Raw genomic sequence first — 24,454 nt, 5'->3', positions numbered from 1 at the left:
ACACTGGAGTGAGAGTTGCTGGAAATGGGCCTCTATACACCTATGGAGATATTGCACCAAAAACCAGACATTTGCAGCTAGAATAGTCATTTACCACATTAGCAATGTATAGAGTGTATTTCTGATTAGTTTAAAGTGATCTTCATTTGAAAAGAACAGTGCTTTTCTTTCAAAAATAAAGAAATACCAAAGTGACCCCAAACTTTTGAACGGTAGTGTATTGGCTGGCGTTGATTGGTATATCAGATATATTATATTGAGCTAGCATGATACTGAATGAGTCGAAGATGAGTAGCTGAATGGAATATATCTGATATACCATGAAAAAAGTCAGCCAATACTATCATTATTATTATCATTATCATTATTATTATTATTATTATTATTATTATTATACATGCACACTCTCATCTGGTGATTTGTCCAGGGTGTACCCCACCTCTCGCCCATTGTCAGCTGGGATAGGCTCCAGCTTGCCTGCGACCCTGTACAGGATAAGCGGCTACAGATAATGGATGGATGGATACACACTCTCTTCATATGAGTATACTTGAAGGCCAGCCCAAGTTTAACCTCGAGTCGGCGTTATCAGCAGAGCAGTGAAGTCACCTTCCAGCTGATGTAGCATTCATCAGTAGTGTTAGCTAATACTAATAAAATGATCTAGCCAGTGCTATCTATCAAGAGCAAGTAGTACAGACTAACGACCAAGAAACTAAGATTTCTGTCTCCAGACTCTTCTTCCCCGCTGCACACTCACCACAGTATTTTCATTCAGACTTAAGTATTCATTTCCCTGTGGAATTTACTGAGTTACTTTTAAAATCAACATCGCCAGGTACACACAACGGAGCAACCTGGCAGCCTGACGCTAATCCCTTACAAAATCCTTTGCCGTGTTTGGTGTGTCTGGCTAAGTTTTGGCTGAGCTCAAGTCTCATCTGTAATAGTAACACTTTGCCACTGCTTGTAATTATGTGTGAAGAATCTCGAATGGAGTTTTGGTCACCTTTTGGGTGTTCAACGCGTCTCTAGTTTCAGTTTTCAGTTTATTTACTTAGTGCTTAATTATAGCATACAGTGGGGCAAAAAAGTATTTAGTCAGTCACCAATTGTGCAAGTTCTCCCACTTAAAAAGATGAGAGAGGCCTGTAATTTTCATCATAGGTATACGTCAACTATGAGAGACAAAATGAGAAAAAAAATCCAGAAAATCACATTGTCTGATATTTAAAGAATTTATTTACAAATTATGGTGGAAAATAAGTATTTGGTCAATAACAAAAGTTCATCTCAATACTTTGTTATATACCCTTTGTTGGCAATGGCAGAGGTCAAATGTTTTCTGTAAGTCTTCACAAGGTTTTCACACACTGTTGCTGGTATTTTGGCCCATTCCTCCATGCAGATCTCCTCTAGAGCAGTGATGTTTTGGGGCTGTCGCTGGGCAACATGGACTTTCAACTCCCTCCAAAGATTTTCTATGGGGTTGAGATCTGGAGACTGGCTAGGCCACTCCAGGACCTTGAAATGCTTCTTACGAAGCCACTCCTTTGTTGCCCGGGCGGTGTGTTTGGGATCACTGCCATGCTGAAAGCCCCAGCCACGTTTCATCTTCAATGCTCTTGCTGATGGAAGGAGGTTTTCACTCAAAATCTCATGATACATGGCCCCATTCATTCTTTCCTTTACACGGATCAGTCGTCCTGGTCCCTTTGCAGAAAAACAGCCCCAAAGCATGATGTTTCCACCCCCATGCTTCACAGTAGGTATGGTGTTCTTTGGATGCAACTCGGCATTCTTTCTCCTCCAAACATGACAAGTTGAGTTTTTTCCAAAAAGTTCTATTTTGGTTTCATCTGACCATATGACATTATCCCAATCCTCTTCCGGATCATCCAAATGCTCTCTAGCAAACTTCAGACGGACCTGGACATGTACTGGCTTAAGCAGGGGGACACGTCTGGCACTGCAGGATTTGAGTCCCAGGCGGCATAGTGTGTTACTGATGGCAGCCTTTGTTACTTTGGTCCCAGCTCTCTGCAGGTCATTCACTAGGTCCCCCCATGTGGTTCTGGGATTTTTGCTCACCATTCTTGTGATCATTTTGACCCCATGGGGTGAGATCTTGCATGGAGCCCCAGATCGAGGGAGATTATCAGTGGTCTTGTATGTCTTCCATTTTCTAATAATTGCTCCCACAGTTGATTTCTTCACACCAAGCTGCTTACCTATTGCAGATTCAGTCTTCCCAGCCTGGTGCAGGTCTACAATTTTGTTTCTGGTGTCATTTGACAGCTCTTTGGTCTTGGCCATAGTGGAGTTTGGAGTGTGACTGTTTGAGGTTGTGGACAGGTGTCTTTTATACTGATAACAAGTTCAAACAGGTGCCATTAATACAGGTAACGAGTGGAGGACAGAGGAGCCTCTTAAAGGAACAGTCCACCGTACTTCCATAATGAAATATGCTCTTATCTGAATTGAGACGAGCTGCTCCGTACCTCTCTGAGCTTTGCGCGACCTCCCAGTCAGTCAGATGCAGTCAGACATGCTGTCACTCCTGTTAGCAATGTAGCTAGGCTTAGTATGGCCAATGGTATTTTTTGGGGCTGTAGTTAGATGCAACCAAACTCTTCCGCGTTTTTCCTGTTTACATAGGTTTATATGACCAGTGATATGAAACAAGTTCAGTTAAAAAAATTGAAACGTAGTGATTTTCTATGCTATGGAAAGTCCGCACTATAATGACAGGCGTACTAACACCTTCTGCGCGCTTCGGCAGTGCATTGATACGGAGCTCAGATATCAATGCGCTGCCGAAGCGCGCAGAAGGTGTTAGTACGCCTGTCATTATAGTGCGGACTTTCCATAGCATAGAAAATCGCTACGTTTCAATTTTTTTTAACTGAACTTGTTTCATATCACTGGTCATATAAACCTATGTAAACAGGAAAAACGCGGAAGAGTTTGGTTGCATCTAACTACAGCCCCAAAAAATACCATTGGCCATACTAAGCCTAGCTACATTGCTAACAGGAGTGACAGCGCGTCTGACTGCGTCTGACTGCGTCTGACTGACTGGGAGGTCGCGCAAAGCTCGGACAGGTACGGAGCAGCTCGTCTCAATTCAGATAAGAGCATATTTCATTATGGAAGTACGGTGGACTGTTCATTTAAAGAAGTTGTTACAGGTCTGTGAGAGCCAGAAATCTTGCTTGTTTGTAGGTGACCAAATACTTATTTTACCAAGGAATTTACCAATTAAGTCATTAAAAATCCTACAATGTGATTTCCTGTATTCTTTCCCCCCTTTCTGTCTCTCATAATTGAAGTGTACCTATGATGAAAATTACAGGCCTCTCTCATCTTTTAAAGTGGGAGAACTTGCACAATTGGTGGCTGACTAAATACTTTTTTGCCCCACTGTAGCTAATCCGAGCACTTTCTCTTTCCCAGTGAACAAAGAAATGGTTGTGCACATGCACAGCAGAAAACTTTCTCACTGGATAGTCGCATCAGCTCCGACATGTGACGTCATGTTGTCTTGATAACCATGGAATATTGTAAACCATATTCAACGATCATTCTCCATTGGGTAGAGTGACGTAATACATGTAGGATAGGATATATGCTAACAATATTGCATGCTATCAAACCAAATGAATGAAACCTGCTAGAAGGGAATACATATGTTTTTATTCCCTCGAAAAAGTGTCCTGTATGGATAATAATTCCCAATATTTCACTCCAATGATGTCACTCCAAATGTTTTCCCAAAGACTATATATATGTATATACACACACACACACACACACACACACACACACACACTATACAGTGGTGCTTGAAAGTTTGTGAACCCTTTAGAATTGTATATATTTCTGCATAAATATTACATAAAACTTCATCAGATTTTCACACAAGTCCTAAAAGTAGATAAAGAGAACCCAGTTAAACAAATGAGACAAAATATTATACTTGGTAATTTATTTATTGAGGAAAATGATCCAATATTACATATCTGTGAGTGGCAAAAGAATGTGAACCTTTGCTTTCAGTATCTGGTGTGACCCCCTTGTGCAGCAATAATTGCAACTAAATGTTTCTGGTAACTGTTGATCAGTCCTGCACACTGGCTTGGAGGAATTTTAGCCCATTCCTCTGTACAGAACAGCTTCAACTCTGGGATGTTGGTGAGTTTCCTCACATGAACTGCTCAATTCAGGTCCTTCCACAACATTTCGATTAGATTAAGGTCAGGACTTTGACTTGGCCATTCCAAAACATTAACTTTATTCTTCTTTAACCATTCTTTTTGGTAGAATGACTTGTGTGCTTAGGGTCATTGTCTTGCTGCATGACCCACCTTCTCTTGAGATTCAGTTCATGTACAGATGTCCTGACATTTTCCTTTAGAACTTGCGGGTATAATTCAAAATTCATTGTTCCATCATTGATGGCAAGCCGTCCTGGCCCAGATGCAGCAAAAGAGGCCCAAACCATGATACTACCACCACCATGTTTCACAGATGGGATAAGGTTCTTGTGCTGGAATGCAGTGTTTTCCTTTCTCCAAATATAACACTTCTCATTTAAACCAAAAAGTTCTATTTTGGTCTCATCCATCCACAAAACATTTTTCCAATAGCCTTCTGGCTCATCCAAGTGATATTTAGCAAACTGCAGATGAGCAGAAATGTTCTTTTTGGACATCAGTGGCTTTCTCCTTGCAACCCTGCCATGCACAGCATTGTTGTTCAGTGTTCTCCTGATGGTGGACTCATGAACATTAACATTAGCCAGTGTAAGAGAGGCCTTCAGTTGCTTAGAAGTTACCCTGGGTTCCTTTGCAACCTCTCTGACAATTACACGCCTTGCTCTTGGAATGATCTTTGTTGGTCAACCACTCCTGGGGAGGGTAACAATGGTCTTGAATTTCCTCCATTTGTACATAATCTGTCTGATTGTGGACTGGTGGAGTCCAAACTCTTTAGAGATGGTTTCGTAACCTTTTTCAGCCTGATGAGCATCAACAACGCTTTTTCTGAGGTCCTCAGAAATCTTCTTTGTTTGTGCCATGATACACTTCCACAAACGTGTATTGTGAAGATCAAACTTTGATAGATCCCTGTTCGTTAAATAAAACAGGGTGCCCACTCACACCTGATTGTCATCCCATTGATTGAAAACACCTGCCTCTAATTTCACCTTCAAATTAACTGCTAATCCTAGAGGTTCACATACTTTTGCCACTCACAGATATGTAATATTGGATAATTTTCCTCAATAACTAAATGACCAAGTATCATATTTTTGTCTCATTTGTTTAACTTGTTAGGGTTTTGCTGGGACTCGAACCTGGTTCATTGGTGTGATAATCCAGCAAACCCCCACTAGGCCACCAGGGGGATGACTCAAATGCAGAGGCGTGAGGCAGAAGTAGAAAAAGTATCAAAAGGTTTATTTATACTATATACACTATATACAATCCAGGGCAAAAAAAAAAAAAACAAAGAGTATAATCCAACACTGGGAAGACAAAGGGGAAAAATAAAATATCCAAAAGTTCAAAGTCCAAAAAGGAAAAGGCAAAAATGCAAAAGCTCAGAAGATCCAAAAACACAGTCATTACTAAATCCAAAAGAAAAGCAAAGTGCAAAACAAAGAACACAGTACAGAGGAAACTGGAGATAAACATTACAGCACAAAGACTCCGTGACAAGAGGACTGAACTCAGGGGTATAAATACACAAACTAAATTGAACACAGGTGAAGATAATCAGGACTAAACAGGCAATTACCACAAACACAAAACACAGGAACAGTGGCGGCCTCTAGAGGCCAAAATAAACATGACATGAAAAGGAAATAACAGCGGTCTCTAGAGGCCAAAACAGTCCTAGTCCTAACAGGACACCCCCCCCCCAGGAGCGTCTCCTGATGTTCCCAGGGCGATCCGGATGGGCCGAATGGAAGTCCCGACACAGTTCTTTATCTAGGACATCCCGAGCAGGAACCCAGCAGCGCTCCTCAGGACCATAGCCCTCCCAGTCCACCAGATATTGCAACCTGCCGCGGACCCAGCGGGAGTCAAGCAGGCGATGCACAGTGAACACAGTCTGCCCCTGGAAGATGCAGGGGGGTGGGGGGTTCCTAGGGGCAGGGGCATACGTAGACGTCAGTACGGGCCGCAACAGGGAAACATGGAAAGTGGGGTTGATCCTCAGAGTCCGGGGCAACTGGAGCCGGTAGGAGACAGGGTTAACCCTGCGCACCACCTTGAAGGGGCCAATGTAGCGAGGAGCAAGCTTGTGGTTCTCCACCCGCAGTGGAAGGTCCTTAGTGGACAGCCAAACCCACTGCCCAGGGCGGAAAGTGTGTGCAGGTCTTCTATGGTGGTTGGCCTGAGTCTGGTTGGTTCTGGAGGTCTGTATGAGGGTCTTCCTGACTTTGCTCCAGGTCTTGCGACACCGTCTCACATATTGGTTGACCGAGGGCAACCCTGCATCCTCCTCCTGGTCCGGGAACAGAGGTGGCTGGAACCCGAATTGGCACTGGAATGGCGACAGCTTGGTGGCCGATGACTGCAGGGTGTTGTGGGCGTACTCCGCCCATGGCAGCCAGGTGCTCCACAATGTCGGGTTATCCATAGCCAGGCCTCACAGGGTGGTTTCCAGGTCCTGGTTGAGCCTCTCCATCTGACCATTGGACTGTGGGTGAAACCCAGAGGAGAGGCTGGCAGTGGCTCCGATGACCTTGCAGAACCCGTGCCACACTCGGGAGGAGAACTGGGGCCCTCGGTCTGAGACGATGTCCTGTGGAAGACCAAAGACTCGGAAGACATGATTAAACATAAGTTTCGCTGTTTCAAGAGCAGAGGGGAGTTTGCACAGTGGTATGAAGCGGCAGGCCTTGGAGAATCTGTCAACTATGACCAAAATGACCATGTTACCTTGTGACTCAGGGAGACCCGTGATGAAGTCGACTGCCATGTGGGACCAGGGACGCCGGGGAATGGTCAGAGGATGCAGGAGACCCTGGGGACGCTGTCATGGGTTCTTGGTTCTGGTGCAAACCTCACAGGACAGGACAAATGACCTTACTTCCTTCTCCATGTTAGGCCACCAGAAGCGTCTTTTCAGGGAGTCCAGGGTCCTCCGAGCTCCCGGGTGGGCGGTGAGAGGGGAAGAGTGACCCCACTGGAGAACCTTGGCCCGGGCTTGATGTGGGACGTACAAGAGGCCCAGTGGCCCCATCCCAGGACCGGGGTCCTGGCGTTGGGCTCGTCAGACAGCCTCCTCAATACCCCAGCGGACAGGGGCCACAATCCGGGACACAGGGATAATAGGCCCGACTTCATTCTCCCTGTTAGTGGCAGAGAACAGCCTGGACAGTGCGTCAGGTTTGGTGTTCTTGGAGCCGGGGCGGTACGAGAGGGTGAAGTCAAACCGACTGAAAAACAGGGCCCACCTAGCCTGTCGAGGGTTCAGTCTCTTGGCTTGCTGGAGGTACTCCAGGTTCTTGTGGTCAGTCCAAACCAGGAATGGATGTTGCGCTCCCTCCAGCCAGTGCCTCCACTCCTCAAGGGCCAGTTTGACCGCTAGCAGTTCTCGATCCCCCACATCGTACCGGGACTCCGCAGGACTCAAGGCCTCTCCATGCTCGTGCGACAAGGCTTTCGCAGATAGCTTTTCGCAGACAGTTGTAATTTATTGTTGAGCGGGGATAATAGGCATGCACGATGTTATTCACCGGCACAACGCAAGGGGGCGCGAAGTCGCTAGGAGTAGTTGGTGGGTGTGGTTAGTGGAGTGTTTATCCTCTGGTTACTTATAATGACTAGAACTTTTTTTTTTTATAATGACTAGAACTGGAGTCGTATAGATGTACGTACTTCCTCAATCAACCGCTCTTCGTGCTGCTCCATCTTCGCTTGTGTTTTTAAAAATGCCGGTCGTGAAAACAAACCAAACCGGGAAAGTAGAGAAGCGGAAGTGCGTGTACAGCGGACCAATCAGAGCCCTCTTGTCTGCAAGGCTTCTGCGGTGGTCACAATTTTTGGGAGGTGCGCACAGAGCATCTGCGAAGGTGGGGGGGCTACGCAGACACTGTCTGAGACACCGTCTGCAAGGACTGGGTTGTCAGCATAAATTGGCCTTCAGGTGGTGGGAGAAGTAAGCGCAGGGGTGCAGCTTTCCTTCCGAACGTTGAGAGAGCACCGCGCCGACACCACTGTCCGAGGCGCCCACCTCCATGATGAATGGTTGGGAGGTGTCCGGGAGGACCAGAATGGGTGCCATGCAGAAGCGGTCCTTGAGGTCTTTGAACGCCTTTTCCACCTGAGGAGACCAGACATAAGATCCACCTGTCCCTTTGGTGAGGTCCGACATGGGTGCTGCTACAGAACTAAAGTTCCTGATGAACTTGCGGTAGAAGTTAGCGAATCCTAAGAACCGCTGAACCTCCTTAACGGACTTGGGAGTAGGCCAGTCCCGGACGGCCAGGGTCTTGGCAGGGTCCATTTGGAGTTGGCCTGTCCGTACAATAAATCCCAGAAAGGAGACCTCGGGAACATGAAATTCGCATTTCTGGGTCTTGGCGAACAGATTGTTCTGTAGCAGCCCCTGGAGAACCTGGCGGACATGGTGGCGGTGCTCCTGCACGGTCTTGGAAAAGATAAGGATGTCGTCGAGGTAGACAAAAACGTACAGGTTAATCATGTCCCTTAAGACGTCGTTGATTAGGGCCTGAAAAACAGCTGGTGCGTTGGTGAGTCCGAAGGGCATCACCTGGTATTCGTAGTGCCCAGACGGGGTGTTAAAGGCAGTCTTCCACTCGTCTCCCTGTCGGATACAGATGAGGTGGTATGTGTTCCGTAGGTCCAACTTGGTGAAGACGGTGGCGCCTTGGAGCAGGTCGAAAGCAGTGGACATCAGCGGAAGGGGATATCAGTTGCGCACAGTGATCTTGTTCAGGCCCCTGTAGTCAATACATGGTCGGAGCCCCCCATCCTTCTTGCCGACAAAGAAGAAGCCGGCACCAGCAGGTGAGGTGGAGGGTCGAATGAACCCAGAGACCAGGGCGTCTTTGAAGTATTCCTCAATGGCCTTGCGTTCTGGCTGAGAGAGGGAAAACAGTCTGCCACGAGGAGGGGTAGTCCCAGGGAGCAAGTCGATGGCACAGTCGTAGGCCCGGTGTGGAGGAAGAACGGCGGCCCTGCTCTTGCTGAATACCTCCTTGAGATCCCAGTACTCTGTGGGAACTTGAGATAACTCGGTGAGATCAGGGGGCTCGGCAGGAGACACAGGAGAGCTAAAGAGCAGACAAGAGGCATGGCATGCAGGGCCCCATTCCACAACCTGGCTTGTTACCCAGTCTATGTGAGGGTTGTGGCGAGTAAGCCAAGGAAGGCCTAGAATAACTGGGAACTCAGGTGAAGGAATCAGGTGCAGGGATATTTCTTCCTTGTGACCTTGAGACTGGAGAAAGACTGGAGAAGTAACTTGGGTGACTCTTCCATCACCTAACACTTGGCCATCGAGGGCAGACACAGACAGTGGGACTTCAAGAGGTGCAGTCGGAATATTGATGCTTTGGGCGAAGTGAATATCCATAAAGTTCCCAGCCGCCCCTGAGTCTAACAAAGCTTGACAAGAGTGGACAGACTCACCCCAGGAGATGGAGACCGGGATGTAGATTCCTTGGCCAGGGAGTCCGGGAGAGAGGGTAGGCCCCGTCACAACCCTCCCTCGGCTGGACGGGGCGGTCCTTTTCCCAAGAGTTCGGGACATGATGCTCGGAAGTGACCAGGCTTGCCACAGTAGATGCAGCACTTGTCCCTCCTTCTGCGCTCCCTCTCAGATGCAGAGAGGCACGTACGATCCACTTGCATGGGTTCTGGACAGTCACTGAAGGAGGTAGACGGTTTCCAGGTAGAGGTAGGGAGGCTGGGGGGGCTCAAGGCTTGGTGGCATTCTCTCATCCTGTTGTCCAGATGAATAGCATGTGAGATGAGGGTTTCGAGGTCACTTGGGCATCCAATAGAGGCCAGACCGTCCTTGATGGGGTCAGACAGACCATGGTGGAAGGCTGACACCAGGGCAGTCTCGTTCCATCCACTTACTGCTGCGAGCGTTCGGAACAAGATGGCATAATCTGCGACGCTTCCTCCTTGCCGGATGGACTGCATTGGTACTGATGTCCGCCTGATCGAAGACCCGAAGCATCTCTTCAGAGAACAGCTGGAAATCAAGGCACTCAGGTCCCTGTCTTTGCCAGATAGCAGTAGCCCAGGCTCACGCCTTACCAGCTAATAAGGTGATCACAAAGGCAATCTTGCGGCGATCCGTAGTGTAGGTGGTAGGCTGAAGCTCAAAGGTGAGTTGACACTGGGTAAGGAACTCTCGGCACTCACTGTGCTTGCTGTTGTACCTCTGTGGTGGGTTCGCGAGGTGAAGAAGGCAGCATGGCAGGAGGCACAGGAGCAGGAGCTGGATCAGGAGATGTCAGAGATGTCAGCTGTGCCAGAGTTTTCCCGATTTGCTGAAGCAGTTCCTCGTGGCCAGCAAGGGCCTCACGTTGGCTGGTGAGCGTACGTCCATGAGCATCCATGGTCGCTCTGAAGCGTGTCAAAGCTGCCATAATTCCCTGAAGGTTGGCCGGGTTGAAGCAGTTGAAGCAGCCTCTGCTGAGTCGGTCATGACGGAGTCTTTCTGTTAGGGTTTTGCTGGGATTCGAACCTGGTTCGTTGGTGTGATAATCCAGCAAACCCCCACTAGGCCACCAGGGGGATGACTCAAATGCAGAGGCGTGAGGCAGAAGTAGAAAAAGTATCAAAAGGTTTATTTATACTATATACACTATATACAATCCAGGGCAAAACAAAAAACAAAAAAAAACAAAGAGTATAATCCAACACTGGGAAGACAAAAGGAAAAATAAAATATCCAAAAGTTCAAAGTCCAAAAAGGAAAAGGCAAAAATGCAAAAGCTCAGAAGATCCAAAAACACAGTCATTACTAAATCCAAAAGAAAAGTAAAGTGCAAAACAAAGAACACAGTACAGAGGAAACTGGAGATAAACATTACAGCACAAAGACTCGTGACAAGAGGACTGAACTCAGGGGTATAAATACACAAACTAAATTGAACACAGGTGAAGATAATCAGGACTAAACAGGCAATTAACACAAACACAAAACACAGGAACAGTGGCGGCCTCTAGAGGCCAAAATAAACATGACATGAAAAGGAAATAACAGCGGCCTCTAGAGGCCAAAACAGTCCTAGTCCTAACATAACTGGGTTCTCTTTATCTACTTTTAGGACTTGTGTGAAAATCTGATGTTGTTTTAGGTCATTTTTATGCAGAAATATAGAGAATTCTAAAGAGTTCACAAACTGTCAAGCACCAGCCATCCATTATCTGTAGCTGGTTATCCTGTCCTACAGGGTCACAGGCAAGCTGGAGCCTATCCCAGCTGACTATGGGCGAGAGGCTGGGTACACCCTGGACAAGTCGCCAGGTCATCGCAGGGCTGACACATTGACAAAGACAACCATTCACACTCACGGTCAACTTAGAGCCACCAATTAGCCTAACCTGCATGCCTTTGGACTGTGGGGGAAACCAGAGCACCCGGAGGAAACCCACATGGACAGCATGCAAACTCCACACAGAAAAGCCCACGCCAGCTACTGGGATCGAGCCCAGGACCTTCTTGCTGTGAGGCGACAATGCTAACCACTACACCACCATGCCGCCCACTTTCAAGCACCACTGTACCTCTAACTGTTACAAAGCACTGACCATGGAGACTCCTTCCATAACTGTTTAATAAACATCTCTTTACTTTAACAAAACTTCACCATGACAAACATATTTTTAATCTGTTTATATGGAGCATCAACCATACAAGTTGCTACTACAAAAATTAATATACAATAATCCTGTGATGCGCAGCTACACTGCTGTCAGAGCTGCTGTTCTGGAAAACTAATCAACACCTTCTGACCAATCAGGATCCAGTATTCTACAACACTGTGGTGTAAATGTGTTTAATGATGTAGTCTGTACTCTTCTATACGACCATGTCTTTGAGCTCTACTGAAAAAAAATATATAATTGTTTTTACTGACATGGAAATCAGTCACTATACTGTAATGTATATACATTCATATGAGGAGAAAACACATGTTTGTAACAGTGTAGGGGAAGAAAACTCTTTCTCACTCCCACATGATGATAAAGTAAAAATCAGAACAGTTTCTGAGTAACACATGAGTAATACACCGTTAGTTATTCTCAAAGGTTAGCATGGCAAAATGAATCATTCTAATCGACTCTATGAAAAGAACGGTCATATATCACTGAGCCACATGAAGAAGCGTCTGTTTTATTTTCGAGATCTCATTTTAAGAATTAGTGAGAACATAAATAAATAATCAAATCATTGAAAAGCTTATCAATGTTTTCAAAGGCTTTCTGTCTTTAACCAGTCCTGAACTTCTGAATTCATTTCTGAAAGAATCAGATATGAAAAATCAATCATTTTTATAGAAAAATACACAAATTATGTATTAATCAGATGTGAAGATAAACTATTTGTGCAGAAAGAATCCATCCATCCATCCATCCATCCATCCATCCATACCCCTTATCCATCAGGGTCATGGGTGATATGGAGCAGATCCCAGCTGACTTTGTGTGAGAGGCAGGGTACCCTGGCAGGTTGCCAATCTATTGCAGGGCTGTGAAGAATCAGATGTGAAAATAAATGAATCTTGTGTTAAGAAAAGATGTGAAAATACATGAGTCATGTGTAAAGAATCAGATGTGTAAATAGATGAATCTTATGTAAAGAATCAGATGTGAAAACCAATGAATCGTGTGTAAAGAATCAGATATGAAAATAAAAAAATCGTGTGTCAAGAATCAGACGTGTAAATAAATGAAGTGTGTGTAAAGAATCAGATGTGAAAATAAATGAATCTTATGTAAAGAATCAGATGTGAAAATAAATGAATCTATGTAAAGAATCAGATGTGAAAATAAATGAATCTTGTGTAAAGAATCAGATGTGAAAATAAATTAATTGTGTGCAAAGAATCAGATACAAAAATAAATGAATAGTGTAAAAAGTCAGCTGTGAAAAATGAATTGTGTAAAAATCACATGTAAAAGTAAAACAATCATGTATAATCACATAAAATAATGAATTGTCAAAATAATCACGTGGGGAAAAAAATCATCATCTAAAAAAAACCCACAAGTGTAAATAAAACCAAATGTAAAATAATTGAATGATATAAAAAAGCATGTGTGAAAATAAAAACACCTGCAGTACTTGTGAAAAAATGTTTTTGCTGTCACTGCAGCATTAATCGTGTGTGTGTGTGTGTGTGTGTGTGTGTGTGTGTGTGTGAGTCTTTACTTATTAAAGTCAAACTGTGTGTCAGTTGTTTTTTATATCTTGTGTTCTTTCTTCTGTCAGATTTCTCCCTACAGCTCTCTCTCGCTCTCTTGCTTGCTTGCTTGCTCTCTCTCTTGTTCACTTCACACACCAAAATATGTTAATTATGGTTAAGCACAGCTTTATCTGTTTTCGGGTTGCAGTCAGAAATGTCAGGGAGTCTTTGACAGGTGTGTGTTAGTAGAGAATGTGATGCCTCAGGACTCTGAGAGTCATTAAAAGAAAATCAGCCGTGGAGCAAAGAGCAGTGATCAGTAGTGATAACAGACATACCAGTACAGGCTGTGTCTCAAGCTGCACTGTGCACTTTGGTCTTTCACGATATACTGTGTACTTGACTACCAAGTGACTCACACCTCACTGTTCCTTCAGTGAACATCCTGTAAACCCGCTCAATGCTGGTTACTCTTCTACACTTATAAACTGTAATGATGTATAAACTCACAATCCAGCGTCACTCAGAAGAGGACAGGGTCCTTTCAGTGCAGTGGTGCCTCAACAGTCAAGTCAGTGAAGTTAAATGTCCTTTAGCAAGTTTCACTTTGACTTTTGGTCACCATTAAGAAGCTTCTGGCAGAATTCTGGTTGGATATTTGTCCACTCTTCTTAGCCAAATTGGTGGAGTTCTATTAAATTTGTGTTTCCTCGAACAGACTGAACCGTGAAGCACAGTCCACATATTTACGACAGGGTTGAGGTCAGGACTTGTTTTAAGCTTGATGTTATTATCCTTTATCCTTCACAACCAGCTTTGATGTGTGTTTGAGGTCATTGTACTGTTGGAATACCCAACTGTGTCCAGGTTTCTGATGATTTGAGGTGATGCTGAAGAATTCTGAGGTTCTTCATCATTCCATCAACTTTGTGCAATGCACCAGTTCCACTGGCAGCAAAACAGCCCCAGAGCCTGATGCTACCACCATCATGCTTAACAGTTGATACAGTGTTCCTCTGAACCTCTGGTCATTGCGGCCAAACAGCTCGATCATTGTCTAATCTGACTATCAAACTTTCCTCCAGAAGGCTTCTTCTTTGTCCATGTGGTCAGCTGTGACCTTTAGCCAAGCATATAGGTGTTGATTGTGGAGCAGGGGCTTCTTTCTTGGATGGCACCCTTTCAGTCCATGGTGATGTAAAACTTACTTGGCTGTAGACAGCGTTTCAGCAGCTTCCAGTTCATGGCAGGCCTGTGCCTTGGTGGTTCCTGACCACCTGAACTAATTTCCTCTCAGCTGAGGGGGACAATTTGGATCTTCTTCCAGAAAAGTAGTTTGGCAAAGTGGCTCCTCATCCCAATAAATTGTAGTTATATACAATTGTTTGACCTGACGATGTTGGAATCTACAGTTGTTTAGAAATTCCTCCAAGAGACATTCCTGAGAGTGTAAATCTATGATCCTCTTTCTGAGATTTGGACTGAGCTCTTTGGACTTTCTAATTGTACTGTGTGTTGGTCAATCCAGTGAGTGGTGTCAAACAAACCCTTTTTATGTTGTGCACAGAGAAGCTACCAGCCAGAGTCAATCATAACTAACAGGAAGTTAAGAGGCCTTGGCCTTGTCAAGTTAAAATACTTTGATCCTGTAGGTATAATTTGGACCCTGTGTTGATTTAAGAAAACCCAAAATAAATTAAAATTTGTGCACCGAATTCTTGTTTTTTTTTCCTATTACTAGATGTTGTATAATCATTTTGCCTGAGGAAAAGAACAGTTTAAAGAAATCATTGAAAGACCAGTGTTACCATGAAATTCATGTCCCTGTATATCAATTTCTAACCTCAACTGTAGCTACTTCACATTCTCATTAAAATAAAGTGCTGCACAAGTCAAGCCCACAAGCTGACAGCAATATTGGTCACTACACACCCACAAGAGACAAACTATGATTGACTCGAGCGATTTGTCACCTGCTAGTGTGAGTGCAGCATGACTGTATGCACTTCACACCAAGTTTGGTAAGTTTTTGTGATTAGAGCTAAAGAAGAATGCAGAACTTTGAGTGCTGACCCACTGCTGGTGCATTTCAAGTGTAAAACTTTCCATGAATGCAAGGTCATCCTGCAGGTCACAGGCATCATATGAAGTGGAACTATCGCATCTCGGGCAGGTATCGTTTCTGATTTTACAGATTTGCTGCAGATTCCCAGCGTGACTTCTGGGAGAATATTGACCTTGAAAGCTCTTGCCGTCCATTGATTTGTTTAGCTGGATAAAGCTGACAGTTCCTCGTTAGCTGACACTTCCAACCAAAAGAGATAGAGAATGGCAGACAGAAAGAAAGAAAGAAAGAAAGAAAGAAAGAAAGAAAGAAAGACAGACAGACAGACAGACAGACAGACAGAGAGGGGGGATAAATGTACCGGTACTTGATAGATGAGAGCTGCTGAGCTCATTCTGTTTGAATAGCTCTGAATAGGTCCTAGGATGCAAACACCAAAGGACAAGTGGACAGATGATGCAGATATTCAAGTATACAAGCTCTATTAGCCATTTAAACTTATTCAATCTTTTATATCACCTTGAATCTTTAAGTGACCTCACTTTACCTTCATAACCCTACAGGGCAGTGCTGTGTGTCACCAGAAGGAGGCAGTGTTGTCACTACAATCTGAAAATTCTCTCTCTCTCTCTCTCTCTCTCTCTCTGGTGTCCAGCACCCACTGTAGCCTCACATTCCTACATGCCTGTTCTTGGCTGATAGGAGAAGAACCTGATGTGGTCTTCTTGGAGTCAATCCACCTCAAAGTTCATCATGCTAAGATTCTTTTCTCCTCACCATGGATACAAAGAGTAGTTATTGGACTTACTATACTCGAACCAGACTGGCCATTGTCCTCAAAACCCTCTCTCATCAACAAGGTGTTTCCTCTAGCAGAACTGATTCTCACTGGATTTTCTCTTCTCCATTCTGTATAAACTCTACAGACTGTTGGTGTGAAAATCCCAGGAGATCCACAGTTTCTGAAATCCTCAAACTGTCTGAGACTCAAAAGCCATTGACCACATTTATGTTGCAGTCCTGGCTGTAACATAAACCACATTCCATTGCATTAACCACATTTAGCAGAAGCTCTTATCCAGAGCAATGTACAACATACCCAGAGCAGTCTGGGCAGTAGTTGGGGGTTAAGTGCCTTATGCCGCTTTTCCGCTACAAACGCGGCTGAGTCGGGCTGAGCTATGCCGTGCTGAGTCGAGCTGAGTCGAGCTGAGCGGGGCTGTTGGAGTTGCATTTCGACTACAACCGCTCTGAACCATGCTGGCTGGAAGTGGGTGGACACATTGGGTGGAGTTAGCGAAAGTGGGTGGACGTCACGTGATGTCGTTAGGCAGCGCAAACAGTGACATCAGTGATCTTTTAAGTGGTAGTCTCACGACCCGGAGAGTAAACAATAAACATGGAGGACATGGAGTTGTTAGTGTTGCTGGTCTTGGTGCTGTGGCTTGTTGTCACCGACAACGCCAACAGATACTGGCAAGAGCGTATAGATGAGGTGAGGCGCATAAGGCTTCAGAAATTCTCGTAATTCGTAATTATTCTTCTTCCAGGTTTACGGTGTTTACAGATCCTAGCATGCTCGCGGGGCGTGTGTGGGCATGTGAGGACACTCCTCCTCACCAATCAGTGCACAGGGGAGTGTCTCCTCACGCCCCTACCCCCACTCGGCTCGGTTTGGCTCGCTTCAGCCCCACTCCAAAACCGTGCGAGTTTTGGGTGCTAAGCAGGGCTGAAGCGAGCTGAGTCGTGCTGCTCTGAGATAGTCGAAACGCGAGCCGTGTCGGGGTGAAGTGATCTGAAGCGAGCTGAAGTGAGCTGAAAAAGGGTAGTGGAAAAGGGCCATTACTCAGGGGCACTTCAGACATTCCTGCTGGTCCAGGGAATCAAACCAGCAACCTACTTCTCTAACCAGCGTTGTGTGGCCAGCTTTGTGTGGCCATGACTTCCTACACATGTAGGTTTATATCAATATGCTATCATTTCTATAGTAACACTGACACCATATAAATGTGTTTAAAAATATGTGGAATTGTTGATAGTTTTTTTTCTGTAAGGAAACATTTATTGGGCAGTAAAGGAGTCTACCACAAGCCAACCTAGTGGTTAGTGTGTCCGCCTCTCAATTGGGAGATCGTGAGTTCTACTCACAGTCGGGTCATACCAGAGACCATCATAAAAATGGTACCTACTGCCATCTTACAAGGTATGCTGCAATACAGATATGAATGTGGAGTCAAACTCTTGCAATTACTAGAGGACCTGCCACCCACTGTAACTCTAGTAATATAGATGAGAGACTGAGGGTGAGAGAAGTGGAAATCGGTGCTGCCTTAAGGGCCTGGTTAGTACTGGGATGGGAGACTGCCTGGGAATACCAGGTCCTGGCACAGGAGGGCCTTTAACTTTGAAAGAAGTTTTCAGTGCCAGTGCTTTGTAACAGTCAGAGGTTAATGCTTTGCGGTTGCTCGGTGGTTCTAAAGGTTGTTTATTGCCAGGGTGGTTGTGAGGTTTTGCCCTCCCAGCCTATAAAATGCCTCAATAGTTCATCACAATATATAGCCTCTGACAACCAAGTCCAGCTCCTGGCCTTCATGCAGTAGAACTGTTTCGTACCAACAGGAGAAAGGGTAAAAGGTGGGTTACTGGCACCTTAAAACCAGTTTTTATTATTGCTCTGGTTTCTTTTCCATTTTCTGTCTCCTAATGTGTACTCTATTTGTCATCTTTTCCTTTGGTTTGTCATCTTTTCAGTTCTCCTGGTTTGACCAGCTCCTGGTGGATGACAACCTTGGAACCCAGCCTCCTAGAGGCTGTGAGTTCTAGGTTGGTGTTAGGAAGGGCATCCAGTTGTAAAACTCTGCTTCATTATAAAGTTTGTAGTAGTGTCAGTAAAGGGGAGGAAGAGACTAAATTCATACCATGTAATGTCAAACCCACTCACCAGCAGTAGAACCTGATGTTAAATATATATAGAGAGAGAGTTGCTTGTTGGAAAATAGCTATAGTATAAGAGGAATAAAACACTTGGGGACATGCTGTTATAGAACAAAAATGAGTGCAGGTGTGGTTTGATGAAGTGAAGGTACCGTTGCTATGCTGATGCTGTTTAGTTTCCCAAGAACAATAATCTTTATATTGGGATGAAGCACGTACAGAATGGTCTTTTAAAAACAATATTGCTGTAATATAAAGAAATAGATCAAGGGAAGAGAAGTAGAGGATCACTATGGGACCATTAGGCTTCCAGTGCTAAATAAAATATAAAACATATGCTCCAGAATAATAATTCTGAAGCAAACTAGGAAGTGGATAAAACTTATTTGTTCCCCAATGAGGACACTGAGACAAACACACGGTACACATTGGAGAGGAGATAGCAGATGTGTGTGTGTTTGTGTGAGCAGTCTTTCTGTTTCTCAGTGGTGCTGTTCATCTCCCCAGAGTACTGTAATTAACGCTACATTTATGAGACAGGAATTAAAGAAAGAAGCTCTCGGCAGCAGGTACCCTCCCTCCTCGATGATTACCATCGCTCCCTGTCACGATAACAACCCGCTCGATCCCTGTGAGCTCTCAGTGCTCGCAAACACACACACACACACACACACACACACACACACACACACACACACACACACACACACACACAAAAACTGCTCTCCACATGGTTAACTAAAACCCTGCACATCATCAGCTGCACATCCATTCGCCAATGCCAAACCTTGGTTTTATTCCTCAACCCCCAGCTCACTCATAACCATCAGATGCAAGGAAGCTTATTGTGGATGATATCGACTCGACTCACCAGTGGATCATACCGAGTCTCGGTGGCTGTCAAGTCACAGATGGCATCTCTATAAATAAATCCCACATGAGCCAAAGGAGATTATGGATTACAAGTACAATTCAATGGAAGACTACAGAGATTACAGTCTAAGCTCTTTTGTAAGAGTTTATTCTCCTGATATGAGAAACATTTGCAAACATAGCTGGACAGCTGGAGCAGAAAAAGTATTAAGAAAGTTACGAGTTGAAAACATTATTTAAAACATGAAAGACCATATTATCGCTTCTCAGCCTTTTGGCTAAAATTAAGTGTAGTATCTGATCTTCAGTTTAAGATCTGATACCTCCTCCATATGAGGACTTTATATCAAACGAATTTTTAGAGCAGGGAACTGGAAGATCTTCCAGCTGGGCTTTCTCCATTTTCTCCAAGTATTAACCTGCTTAGAATGGCTTCAGGAAGAAGATGAAGCCTTTATTTGTCACATGAACACTCAAGCACACAGTGAAATTCATCCTCTGCATTTAACCCATCTGAAGCAGTGAACACACACACACACACACAGAGCAGTGGGCAGCCATACTACAGTGCCCGGGGAGCAGTTGGGGGTTAGGTACCATGCTCAGGGCACTTCAGCCCAAGGCCACCCCATGTTAACCTAACTGTATGTCTTTGAACTGTGGGGGAAACCAGAGCACCCAGAGAAAACCCATGCAGAAATGGGGAGAACATGCAAACTCCACACAGAAAGGCCCCCATCGGCCACTGGGCTCGAACCCAGAACCTTCTTGCTGTGAGGCTAAATTGCTAACCACTACACCACCATGCTGCCCGAATATACCTTGAGCACATTCAGTACATTCAATACCTTCAGGAATGGCTCAAAGGTTAAGGCTTTGGGTTATTGATCAGAAGGTTGGGGGTTTTAGCACTGCCACTGATGGGACCATAAGCAAGGTCCTTAACCATCTCTGCTCCAGGAGGTGTTGTATCATAGATGACCCTGTGCTCTGATTGCACTTTCCCAATAACCTGGGATATGTTAAGAAAAGAATTTCACTGTCCTGACAAATAAGGCTCAAGAAGCACACAGAGCTCAATGGTGGAGGTTTATATAATAAACAGTAATTTTGTTGTCTCACAAAGCAAAAATCATACTGGCAGAAATCCCAAAATTTACAGCTTCTCAGCTCCTGCACGGTTAGCAAGATGGGGCTAGACTGGAAACCAATTTTCAGCAGCACCACTATGCTAATGTTTAACTTTAATGTGTGATGTGTGAGGTGTTGAACTAAGCACACAGCTAATGTAGCTACTTACAGCTAATGGTTTTCAAGTAGACAGATTATTTGAAATGCCAGCTACAGAGGTACAAAATGCAAACACATGAATGGGAAATTACTTACTTACTTAGGTGGGGTTTACATTAGACCGTATCAGCGGATCATCAGATTAACGTTTTTAAAACGATTCGCGTGCACACAGCAACGCCAATACACGATTCGCGTGCACACAGCAACGCCAATACACGGATACGCTCGGCTCCGCAGGCATCCTGCGCTCCAAATCACTCCGCCCTGAACAGCGAGTGCCCTCTGGAGGGTGTGCACTCCGGCCCTGCGCAGCTCACAGAGCGCGCGAGTGAAGCACACGAGCAGTGATTCGGGACTGAGCCGCTGTGTGTGTGATTCCAGTGCATATCGGGCATGCGCATCACTTACCACTTGCAAGTGGAAGGATGGCAAGCCTAAAGACAATCATAACTACACAATGGGCAGTATTTGCATCATTTTCATACTTTTATACTCTTTAATGAAAGGTGATACAAGGCGGAAGTCCGCGCCATTTTTCAGGAGTCGCATCACATGACCAACGCCAGCGAATCAGGAAGGTGGATGTCACAGTGACGTTGTCCAATGACTACGAGCTCAGCACAGCATATCCACGTATCCGCGTATTCTCAATGTTTACACAGCACCGGACCAGACACGATCTGGATTGAATACGTAGACCCTGGCGGATTCCCATTTCCCGGCGTTTCCAGGCATTTTAATGTAAATGGACAGTGCATCCGCAAAGAAAATGAGACAGATACGGTCTAATGTAAACTTGGCCTTAGACTTAGGCTACATCCACACGACAACGGCAACGAGATGTTATTTAAAAAAATATCGCGTCCAAATGGGCAACGATCAGTAAAATATCAGGTCCATATGGCAACGCAACGCTTGCTGAAAATGATGCAATACACATGCCACACCTCTAGGGGTGTTGTAAGACGGTCCCTTCGGAGACACCAGAACAATAGAAGAAGTAAGGACACATGCGCATAAACTATTATGCACGAGACTTCATATTAGCCACAAAGTCAGAAAAATCTGTTCGTAAAATTACATTATAATGACCAAATACAATGAAAAGTATTTTTCCAGTCTCACCTGTGAAAGGTAATCCCATGTGATCTTGTTTAGACGGCAAACCTGTTGGTACAGTTAAACGCAGCACATGAATGAGGCATCTTTATTCTCCGCTTTGACTTATCCAATATGGTGGCGAGGATGACGTATGATTCTACGCGGAAGGCAGCATCTTTAATGGTCCGGAATAAATTGAATGCTACACGTTGATGGATTAATTTGTTCTTCTACGCCCTTTTTGAGGAATGTATTGTAGGACTTAAACCAACATCTGAAGAGGTGAGATCGCTCCTTTTTTTCCCTATTTTTGCTGGCGGGATTGACTCTGCCCTAAGGGTTATTCTCTCTCTCTCTCTCTCTCTCTCTCACTCACTTTGCACCATTACACAATAAATATTCACAGTGAAAATATTTTGTAAGCGCGTTTCATGAACCAAGTTATAGGATTTGTTGACAACTCGCATCGAGTTCGTTACACTTCTACCCGGCGTGAAGCACTCACAGTCATGTGGTTGTGACGTCATTGTAAACAAATCCGTTCTACTCATCCAGACGACTTTGCAATGGCAACGTTGCCAGATCTTTCCACTCTGGAACCCATTCTCAAAAGATTGCATTTTGGAGCACCCAAAATGCCGGTGCCATGTGGACGCCAGGCCGAAACGATAAACAATTGTATCGGATTCACCTGAATCCGTTGCCATGTGGACAGGGCCTTAGAAGCTCCCACGTCTTGCCACGCATGAGGCAGTCACGCTTGTCCAGCACTTTCAGTCTGCAGCCAGTGTTATTGTGTCTTTCCATCCTCTACCAACTAGTTGCAAGTCTCTGTCAATTGTTTGGTGCCAGTTCATTTTTGGATGTCCCCTCTGATGTTGTCCAAGGGGATTCCATTGTAGAACTTGGTTGGCAAGTCTTGTTGGCAGGAGTCTAACAACATGTCCCAGCCAGCTCAGTCAATGTTTACAGATGATTGTGGACACTGGCTGTTGGTTGGTCTGAGATCTGACTTCCTCGTTTGTGATGAAGTCGCTCCATCTGATGCCCAGGAGTTTTCAGATACTGTTATGATCTGCCCCGGATTTCCACTTCGGAGGTTTACTTCCTGGTCTGCTCCGCTGTGCATAAATAGGCCATTCTCAGAAGAGGACTTTACCAGAATGTCTTGTCTGTTTCTCATGTCATCTCTGTGCCATTTTTTGTTTCCTGGATTTTTGCTCTCTGCTTTGCCTAGTCTTAGCCACAGTTTTTTGCACTCACGTTTTGTCAGTTTTTCATGTTTTTTTGCACTACGTTTTTTGTCTCCAGTTTTTGTCAGAACTATTTTTCATGTTTTTTTCATATTAGCATTTTGTCTTTGTTTACCTCATTGTTGTGTGGATTATTTTTGCTATTTGTGTTTGTTGACTCTTTTTGGACTTTAATTAAATCATTTTTTTTATTCATTGGATTTTCTGGCTTGTGTTCTTTATTGGATCCTAACTCACTACATCTGGCCACCCTTAACAGTACATTCTGGCCAACATGGATCCAGTGGAACTTAACTATCTGAGAATGGCTATGCAGCAGCAAGGAGCCCTCCTCAGGACCCACCAACAGGAACTCAGGCAGACCACTCAGAACCTGGCCACCCTGTCCAACTCACTCAACCTCCTTGCCACACAACTCCAGCACTCCCAAGCCATGCCTACCCCTGCCCAGGCATCTCTTTCTCCACCTCCCACCACCGCCACTCTCCACGAACCAAGACTCCTGTCGCCTCAGCCCTACAATGGAGAACCAGGTACCTGCAGATCTTTTTTGTCACAGTGTTTGCTGATCTTGGAGCTTCAACCCCTGGCTTTCCCCACAGAATGCTCCCGGGTAGCCTATACCATCACGCTCCTCACCGGCAAGGCCAGGGAATGGGGGACGGTGGTCTGGGACGCTGACATGCCCTGTTGTTCCAGCTTCAAGAAATTCTCTGAGGAAATGAGGTGAACATTTGACTGCTTTCTGTCTGGCCAGGAGGCGGCAAGAGGGCTCATGGAGCTGTGACAGGGGTCCCGATCTACCTTGGATTATGCCATCGAGTTCCAGATGTTGGCAGCGTCATGCGGTTGGAACGAGAGTGCCCTGGTCAACACGTTCCTACATGGCTTATCCAATGCCATAAAGGATGAACTCATCTCACGGGAACTGCTGTTGGACCTCTCCAGCCTGATGGACCTTGCCAATCATATTGATGCACAGGTCCAACAACGGAAGAGAGAGAGGAGCCACTGCAACTTCAACCCTTCTCCACCACCCGCCTCATCCATCGAACCCATGCAGGTAGATCGGGTACGGGTGTCAGCGGAGGAATGACTGTGCTAATGGAGCACAGGGGCTTGTTTCTACTGTGGTCAGCAGGGACACATCTGCCGCTAAAAGGACGAGCCCACCAGTGAATCGAGGGGCCCTGGTGGGCAATGCTCGGAACCAGTCCCCTGCCAACCGACCGTTGCTCCCCATCATCATCACTCTCAACAATTGGCATCACCATCTTCAGGCACTCATCGACTTGGGGGCAGACAGGAACCTGATCTGCTCCGCCACTGCCAAGGATCTCGGAATCCCGTTGCTTGCCCTTGAGGTCCCTCTCACCGTCCTGACACTCAATGGCACTGGCTTGACCACCATCACTCACCTCACCACCCTGCTCACCCTAAGGATTTCAGGCAATCACTCCGAAACTATACAACTTCACGTCATGAACAACCCTCACGTTCCCGTTATTCTTGGATTACCCTAGTTGA

General features: G+C 45.2%; 1 non-coding gene across 1 annotated transcript; it reads left to right on the top strand.

Annotated features, from left to right (window-relative positions):
• Positions 1–19,538: 19,538 nt before the first annotated feature.
• On the top strand, positions 19,539–19,735 carry LOC132882290 (U2 spliceosomal RNA). Its single transcript, XR_009654161.1, has one exon. It is a non-coding gene; the product is annotated as a U2 spliceosomal RNA (small nuclear RNA).
• The last annotated feature ends 4,719 nt before the right edge of the window (positions 19,736–24,454 follow it).

This window comes from Neoarius graeffei, chromosome 2 (genome assembly GCF_027579695.1).
Source record: "Neoarius graeffei isolate fNeoGra1 chromosome 2, fNeoGra1.pri, whole genome shotgun sequence".
NCBI classification, from domain to species: Eukaryota; Metazoa; Chordata; class Actinopteri; order Siluriformes; family Ariidae; genus Neoarius; species Neoarius graeffei.
The sequence above is the reverse complement of the archived record's forward strand: the minus strand, read 5'-3'. Positions and strand labels throughout refer to the sequence as shown.